The 9381-nt window shown below is 51.0% G+C and overlaps 1 pseudogene; it reads right to left on the bottom strand.

Moving 5' to 3' along the window:
• Positions 1 to 3221: 3221 nt before the first annotated feature.
• On the bottom strand, positions 3222 to 8494 carry LOC121834048 (annotated as a pseudogene).
• Between the last annotated feature and the right edge of the window lie 887 nt (positions 8495 to 9381).

Below are 9381 nucleotides of genomic sequence, written 5' to 3'. Positions count from 1 at the left end.
AAACTATTATAATTCTGCAATGCATCGACATATAATATCAAAGAAAAGACTCGAGGTACACCTAAGCACTTCTTATGAGTTGTGAATGCGAAAGCATGTACATCATTCTTCCACTCTCTTATTAGACAGTAGACAGTTTTAGTGGACCGTACGCTATAGCTTCGCGTACGCAAGGAGACTGCGGGTCGTGAGTGCGCATGCGCAGAACGCAATAAAAGGGCTAGCGTATTGCGTACGCACGCAACGCTGGGGATTTTGCGTTGCTGGCTAGCGGGCCTTGCGGAACGCTCTCGAGAGATCTCGGACCCAACGAGAGCTCCAGTTTCAAGATGGCGGTTGCCTCGACTGGCGCATCAAGAGCGACGTGGCGTTTTCGAAGTTCTGTGTTACGTGAAATTGCGTGGTGTTCAGCTCGGCGATTCTTTCTGGGACCTACCGCGGTCGAATCAGATCGCCCTGCAGCTGAAGGAGTGCACAGTGGAAATGTTCGCCGCTCGCAGTGTGCGTCGACGCTGCGATCCGCTCAACGCTAAGCCTATCCCCACAGTTGATCGCCGACGGACGAACGACTCTAAAAGAAGTCTCCGAAGTTCTTGCTATGCACTGGACATCAGAGTCATGAATTTCATTCCGCGATAGCATCGATAAAAGGTGCCGTTTCCACGGGACGACTGACGGAGGCTCGGTGATCGAATTTGACTACGCACTCGTACTCGGTACCCCGCAGAAAAGCGCGCTTGACGAGGCAGCTGTGGCTTGGTTTAATTTGAAATAAAATGATTGGACGCGTTTTCATTTTCAATATTTCTTTCCAGGAGCATGGTTGCGCTGTAAGCACGCGGAATTCTACGGCTCTAGCAAATTTAACCAAGATCATGCGCGGTGTTCACTCGAAAACGTAACGCACAGCTAAATTCGGTCCGAGCAGGTCATTTTTAGCGTACGCTCTATTATTTCGTATTGCGTACGTAAGATCCAACAACGCTATACTAAAACTGTCTATTTCCTCTGCAGCGTATTTGCGTCGACAGCGTCGACTAGAGTTCCTGGATAGGCTCCCTACGGGAGCCAGAGTTTGGCGTCTGTTTTCCACGCGGCGCCGCCCCGCTATTCGCCGAGATCCGATCACGTGAGGAACCGGATCAGCGTGCCCCGGCGTACGTTCCCCTGCTTTTGAACGCGCCGTGCACCTCGAACGCGCGGCGCCGCTATTGGCCGAATTCAGTCACGTATTGAGCGGGATCAACATGCCGTGCGGGAAAGACGGCGCTACGGGGATGAACGCGCAACTCTGGCTCCCGTCGACTATACTTCGTTTCAGCTTCGGTCCGAGCGCGGTCGATGTTATGAGCCGAAGGACCAATCAAACAGCGCAAAAAGCGCAGCGTCATGGTGTGCTCTCTGCGCTTGACAGGACAAGCCGGCGGAGGAGCGCGCACAGAGAGACGGCGAATACCGGCTGGGTCCTATCAACTGCAGAGAGCACGCCATGACGTTGTGCCTCTTTCGCTGTTTGATTGGCCCTTCGGCTCATAACATCGGCCGCGCTCGGACCGAAGCTGAAAGGAAGTATAGGGTGCATGTGTGTCTGTCTCAGGGTGAAGACATCGATTGTTGCCCTGAATGTGCCAGCGCGTGACGCTTTCGCGTACTCGGTGCGTGACTTGGGCGGTAAAATGGCGTCTATGCATTAGCCCAAGATACGCGCTCGAGCTGAGTGACACCGGGATTGCGCTCACCTCAAAATTCATAAAAAAACCGACCAGACGAAAAAATGGCTGAGAGGTCACGACTCACGCAAAAGCGCGTGTGTGTATCAACCTCGTTGGTGTGTATGAAGGTATGAAGGCACTCTACCGTCGACTAGAGACCGTCGACGGACACGCAGCACCATGGGGTGGCCGGTCGTTGAAACTGACGGGCAGCGTGTTTCAACAATCGGCCACCCCATGACGCTGCGTTTCCGGCCATTGTAGGGTGCCTCAATAAACGCGCCTCCGTCCAGGGCCTCTAAACTCGTCAAACACAAAGTTGGGGCCGAAGTTGACGGAGGGCACCAATTGGTCTATCACGACGATGACTTCGCGCTTTTTTCGCCAACGTTTAATCAGCGCGCTCTGCGAACTTTCGGCTCCAACATTGTGTTTGACAAGTTTAGGGCCCCAGGGTGGAGAGTCCAAAGAGCAAGTTGTCTGCATCTTGCGCAGGAGTTGCGGCAGAGGCGGTCCCAAACATTGGTTCTAGGACCCTAGCCGGGGAAAGGGGGGGGGGGGGGAGCAATCATATAGGCAGCGGGGCGACCATAAAATCCGCGGCGGACGGAGCACAGGATATTATGTCGCCACCATGTCACATGGTGCCGTCTACACCAAAAAGACCTCAAAGTGACAGCTAACACTCTCCTCTAAAGATAGATGACAGAACTTGAAATAATCTGTGAGGTGTGGCTGGTGCACATCGTAGAAGTCAACTTGCCACTTCCAGTGAACAAGAGTGCTCCCACAATCTTCAAACAATACAAAAACACGACCGAAGAAGGTTTAGAGGGGACGATTTCTCCCCCTCCCTTCTCCCCTCTCTTGGTATCGTGTTTGAGTTGCGGTGACTTCAAAACGACGCTGATTGGCTTTGATTTAAAGGATTGCACTCTAAGAAGAGGGCGTATCATTACACCCTTTGTCCGATATAATACACCCCAATACTTCAGTTCAACGTACAGCGCACTGACGTCAATCTGACGGCACTAACTTTCTCGAGAGGCTTGATAGCCGTGTGGTACAGCTTATTAAAATAGTTAAAGCACGTGTTACTTACTACCAAAAAAAACGTAATTGGGGTTTTCTTGGCCCTACTGCCAAACTTCAGTGTTTTCTTTTTGTGGTCTTTCATGCGTACTTTAGCTATTCAATAAGTTACATCCCACCGTTATCAAGTACCTCGTAAAATTTGGGGCCGTCTGTTCGACTATAATTCGCTTTACGTCGAACTAAAGTTTTGGGGTGCATTATATGGGACGAAAGGGTATAAGGTGATACCTTTCTCTTTAGAGTGCTAGATGCCTTGAAGTTCACTGACATCAGCCAATAAACGCTCGACGTTCTGACATCATCGCTACCCCAGTGCTAGAAACAGACGAACTTGCGATTTGCATTGTTCGAATGGTCACACTTGCTAAATTCCATGTAGAGAGAGAGAGAAAATCACTTTAATTAGAGCAAAGATTAAGTACCCAAGATATCCTCCGCCTGAAGTACCAGGGCGAGCTGATCTTCCAGTTGCGGCGACGCCAACCATGCACTCCAGGAGGGTGGTGGGGGGTTAGGAAGAAATGAGGTGGTGTAGGCGACCGGGCAATGAAGGAGACAATGTTCTTGATTGGCATAGGGAGCTGGGCAGTTGGGACAGGAAGGGTCTGATCGATAGCGGAAGAGGTAAAGGCGAGCAGGTGTGACGAGGGTGTTTGTCTGGATTTTACGGAGAATGTGGGTCTGCGCGACACTAAGCTGTGGATGTGGTCGAGGTAGAAGTTCATGAGATATACGGATCTGTTTGTAATGTAACTTGAGTGTTTTTTTGTACTCTGCTGCCTCGTCATTGGTCGGGGGGCTTAGCCAGGGGATTGCAGGTGCCCGGCTGTGAAATTCGCGGGCGAGCTGATGTACCAGCTCATTACCTGCTATCCCTGCATGACCAGGGACCCATCGAATCGTGACCGAGGATGAGGAGAGAGAGTGTAGGGCCATTTCAAGGTCCTCTCGAAGATCGGCAGGAATTTGTCTCTGTTGCAAGAAGCGTATAGCAGCCATAGAATCAGAGTAGACAGTGTAAGCGGACGTGCGCGGCAATTGGCAGAATGATATGATGGCATGGATAATGGGGACAAGTTCTAACGTGGTGATTGACGGGGGGTCGCTGTATGGACCGCACGTGTGAAGAATAGGTAAGGAATGTTTAGGTATGTAGATTGCGTACGCAGCCGTGCCGGTGTCCAAGATGGAAGCGTCGGTATAGGCTATCGTCTGTGTCTGAAATGGTGGATTATGATGCAAGGCCTGAGCATCTCTGCGACCGTCGTCCAGGCCCGGAGCCATGCGGCGGGGCAGAAGAGCGAAACGCAGATTAGAGGGCAATGGCGAAGCGGGTAAGTGCAAGTAAAAATCAATTGGTTAGAGTCCAGCTTGTTCTAGGATCCAGCGCCCTTGATGTGACCCCGAGAGGCGGGCTAGCTGTCGGCCACGATGGAGGTGTAGGAGTGAGGAGAGGGGAAGGAATAGGCCGGTCTCGTAGAGACTTTGCGTTGAGGTATGGATTGGAAGGTTAAGGGAGGCCTTGTACAGAGTGCTTAATGCAGAGCTGAGTTTATTAATTTGCTGTCGTGTGAGCGTGAAATATGGAACCGAATAAAGAATTTTACTAAGAGCCAATGCATGAACCAATTGACTCGCTTGTTTTTCATTGAGGCCCGCACGTCTTTGCACGACTCTGCGGACAAGATGTGTTACCGAGTGGCACGTGTTTATCGCCGGAGTGATGTTAGCCTGATTTGATCGATCGTGGAGATGGATGCCGAGGACCTTCCATAAGGATACTCGCGGGATGGTCTGATGGTCTAAATAGAGAGAAATGAGATGGTTTACAGAGCGCTGATACTGGGTTTGAGACAGCAGGAGTAATTCCGATTTTTCTGGGGCCGGTTTCAGCCCTGCTTGGGTTAGGAACGCAGTTATGGTGTCTAGACCTTTCTGAAGAGTAGATTCAACTTCCCCTGGTGATCCGTGAGTGCACCAGAGGGTGAGGTCATCAGCATAAAATATGTGGGAAAGGTGGGGTATCTGCTGCAGGCAGCGAGCTAGCTGGGCCATACCCAGATTGAAAAGAGTAGGGGAGAGGACAGCCCCTTGAGGTGTACCTCGTGTGAGTGAGAGTGGTTGGGACAACTCGCCCCCTATACGAAAGCATGCAGTGCGGTCCTTAAGGAAGTTTTGGATGTAGGTATACAAATTTTGTCCGCATTCTGTTTCTCGAACTGAAGCGAGTATGTGATCATGACTTATGTTGTCAAATGCTTTGCGAACGTCTACTGTGACGAGCGCATGCACCTGACTGGAAGATGGGGAGAGGAATGTGTGCTGGAGTAAAAGGAATAGGTCTTGAGTGGAAACATGGGAACGAAAGCCGATTTGGGTGTGTGGCAGGTATGCAGTGGCTTCAAGATGTTCTTGAAAACGATCGAGGACCATCCGCTCCATCGTCTTGCCCACGCAAGAGGTTAAGGAAATGGGACGGAGGTTATTAAGTGATGGGGGTTTTCCAGGTTTGGGGATCATGATAATAGTAGAAGATTTCCATTCCTTTGGGTATGTACCCTCCGACCAATGTTCATTTATGTAGGTCAGGAGCTGTTTTTTATTCGCTTCTGGAAGGTTACGGAGGAGGCAGTACGTGATGGTATCTTCTCCTGGGGCTGATTTTCGTGAGTTTTTTGCTAGGGCCAAGTCTAAGTCTGCTAGTGTGAAAGGGCTGTCTAAAGTCGGGTTTTCAGGGCCCGAGTAGGAGGGGTAGTTTGAGGTCAATGCTGGAGGGATGTATAGGTTCTGTAAGGCTTGGATAAGGTCTGTGCTACCTTGTAAAGCTAAGTGTTTGTCTAGCGTGGGAGCGGGAGGTGGCTGAGGCCTTAGAAGTGAACGGAGGAGATGCCATGCGGTCTTTTGGTGGAGGGTACCGTTTATCTGATCACATACTCTGTTCCAGTTCGAGATGTCGAGAGTGCTGCAGTGTGTAGTAATGTCTGCATCTAGGTGTTGTAAACGTTCTCGGAGTTGTTGATTGTGGGGTTGCTGGCTAATGCATCTTAAGATACGCTTACGACGTCTCCAGAGGCGCACTAGATGCGGGTCTGGCCGTATCGCCGGGGCTGTGGTGTTTTCTATTTTTGTGGCCTGTGTTCGGGCTTGTTTGATGGCGCATATCCAGGTCTCGTAAGAGCCTGATTGCTGCCCGGGTGAAACAAGGATGCTGCGAAATTTATCCCAGTTTGTATTTTTGACTGATATTTTCCGTGAGCGGCTAGAGATGCTGAGTGATATTGAGAGAATGAAGTGGTCACTTAGAAGTCTCTCTTGAGTATGAACCCAGACACTCGAGTTTCTGCCGTGGTATAGTGTGAGATCTGGGGTGGTACAGTGTTGCTGGCGTGTGCCTTGTCGGGTTGGCATGTCGGGAGTATTTAAGACAGTGAACTGGCGCTGTGAAATGTACGATTGCAGAAGTCGCCCTGGGCGAAGTGTGGATAGGTAACCCCAGCTGGCATTTGGGGCATTAAAATCACCGCCCAGGAGTACCTCGTAATTAGGTGTCAACTCTGCAGCAAAGTCGAAAAGGGATTTGAATAGGCGGTGCTCTGTGGGGGGATTATATAGGTTGAGGAAGCATATAGGTCTGTGTTTAGGGAAGGGATAGTAAGCACATGCCACTACATTTTGTCTGAGAGATGTAGGGATGATCAGTGGTTCATACTGGATATCCCGTCTTATGAATGTGGAAACTAAAGGGGCCTCGTTTGGATGGCCATGCAAAGCTCGGTATCCTGGTATGTTAACTGCATAGCGTGTCTCCTGGAGTAGTAGAATATGGGGAAGAGAATCTAGGGTAAGGAGCCATTGATGAAGGGGAGTGCGGTTTGTTTTGATGTTCCGGCAGTTCCACTGGATGACTTGGAACTGGGAATTTTCTACCATTATGAGGTCGTGACTGAGGAGGGGGCAGGAGGGTGTGCCCTTTGAAGGGAACAGGCGTGTTCAGTGGATTCAGGAGAAAGGGGTCTTTTAAGAGATTGGGATGTTGCTTCCATGGGTATGGGTGATGCAGAGAGCATACCGACAGCTTTTTCGAGGGATGCTACCGCCTTTGTCAGTTCTTCAATGCGGGATACGAGAGGGTTTACTGTGCCTAATATGTTGGACACTAGTGTTTCGATGTTGGCTATACGTTCTGTGAGTTGGGCGATTTGTTCTTCACATGGGGTTAGTCGTTCTTTTAACATTATGAGTTCATGCTCCATGTGTCGTTGGTAGTTAGGAGAATCATAGACGGGGGGAGTAAGCGAAGTGAGTGCAGGTGAACGCTTGCAGGGAGAGGGAGTAAGTGATGGAGCAGGAGCACCTATCGATGGCGGCGATGGTGCTGGTTCTGTGAGGTTTGCTCGTGTGGTCTTCGGTTCTTGGGAGACTATGCCAGACTTTGGTTGAGATGTTGTTAGGTCGGCAGGGTGCAGAAGTGACCGTTGTTGTGGTAAGTCTTCAGTCTGGGATGACGGTGAACGTGGAGTCGTTGAGAAGCCCGCAGAGGCGTGCCCCCAGGTGGCCGTTGCAGGTAACATTCCCTTACGGGTTTGCGATTCTGTCGGTTTTTGCGCGTTGCGGAGTGATGCTTTCAGTTGCGCTTGTGCCTCTAGATGGTACTTGTTTAAGGATGGTGGTTGATATGAGTTTGAGGAACTCAGCTCCGTCTTGTGTTGAGCCGCCGATTGCTTTTTGTTCGCAGTCTGCACGGGGTAAGCTGGGGGCTTTTGCATATTACGTGGAAGGGTTTTTCGGAGATGCACACGATGTTCGTATGCCGCCTTCATGCTGGCTTGATCTTTTTGGCGCTGGACCGGGCAAGTCGAGTCGAAGGAAGAGTGTTCACCCCCGCAGTGGTAGCACCGAGGGGAGCAAGCGTGAGAGGCTTGTTGGTGAGGTATTTGCGCGGCGCATGTGGGGCATCTCCAAAATGTTGGGCTCTCTGGGCAATTAAAGGTCCGGTGGCCGTACATACGGCACTTCTCACATCTCAGGGCACGTGGGCGGTGTGGGTGACACCGGTAGGTTGCCCGGCGAAAGAGGATGGTGCGGGGGACGTTGGCTCCTTCGAACGTGATAAGGACTGACTCAGTGTCCCCCATCATGCGTGCGGTGATAATGGTGGTTTGAAAGCTTTCAAGAGAGTGCATGAGGTCATTGGTTGTGAGTCCCGCTTCTACACCGTGGATGACCCCTTTGCAGGAATTTATCGGGGCGGCTAGGTAGGGGCTGATTTCATGGAGGTGATTCCTGACACGAATGCGTTTAGTTTGGCTGAGGCGACGTGCTGAACTTTCAAAGGCGGTTTTAAGGAGTATGACTCTTTGTTGGAGGCGGACGTCGATATTTACCTCTTCACTAGCGTGAGGTGGCAGGGAGGCTGCGGCCAGGAAGAAAGGGAGGAGATCGTACCGTTTGATGTCTTGGAGTTGCAGGCTATGCGGAATTGGCACCACCACCGTATGGAGCTCATTTACCTGGCGCGGCAGGGTGCGTTGGTTCCTGGACTTGCGGGGCGTGATCCACCACTCGTTCGGGTCTTCTGCCTGGTGAAATTCGTCGGAGTAGTGCATCGACTCGGTGTCGAAGGTAGCTTCAGCAGCCGACGGGCCTACACATGTCGAGGCCGTCGGTTCCAGTTCGGTGGCATCCATTGCTGGGCGGGTTTCTGAAGTCAGGCGTCAGGCGCTGACGACGCAAGGCTTAACGGGGCTACCGAAGCCTAGGAACTGTAGATCGCTGGTAATCCGAAAAATTAAGACATACAACCGATGATATGATGTGAAACGGGAGCTGGAAGCCTCAAAACCACGGTCTGCACGAATATTTCAATAGGTGAAACTCGAAAGCCAGGTGTCGGGGCTAAATATTCGGAACACGAAATGAGAGCAAGACGCCAGGCTGTCGTCGTCTTCTTCTATCCATGTACGAGTCCTGTCGTGGAGGTCATGAATCACGTCATTTCCGGGCGACAAATATGCATGCCTTTCGGCTATCTTTCCTTGCAAAGATATTTTCTAAAGCTGAGAGCTTTGTCGATTAACCTGGCTGAGCGAGCGGCGGCATTTAACCTCATCGTAAAATAAAACAATCATTCCAGTAGCATTCGCTTTGTCGCTCACGTAATAGTTTACAGTTTTCACGTAGACCGAAGTCTTTCTCCGAGCTTGGAATGAAGTGCAAAGCTTGGATATCGATGTCACGGAAACTTGGTCACGGGAGTGACGTCACAAAGACAACACCGGCCTCCTAATGCGTTGCGTGGTGGGTATGCGCAGTAGACCATTTCAGCTCACATTTTCACTCCGTCACATCCGCATCCTCTTCGAAGGAACTCACGACCTTGACATTGTGAGCATATGTTAACCGTAGCCATTGGTTATCCTTCCATTCCCTCTGCCGCCCCCGCTCCGTTCTTTCCTTCCAAATTTCTCCCCGCAACCCGAGTTCTCTAGAGCCAAAAAGCCCTCGCCGCTCAAACCGACCGTCCGTTTTTCTCGCCCTCAGCTCTACCCATCGCCCAAATGTAAACACTAGCCAA

This window comes from Ixodes scapularis, unplaced genomic scaffold (assembly GCF_016920785.2).
Source record: "Ixodes scapularis isolate PalLabHiFi unplaced genomic scaffold, ASM1692078v2 ptg000312l_1___fragment_3__unscaffolded, whole genome shotgun sequence".
NCBI classification, from domain to species: domain Eukaryota; kingdom Metazoa; phylum Arthropoda; class Arachnida; order Ixodida; family Ixodidae; genus Ixodes; species Ixodes scapularis.
Note: the sequence above shows the minus strand (reverse complement) of the source record. Positions and strands in the feature narration are given on the sequence as shown.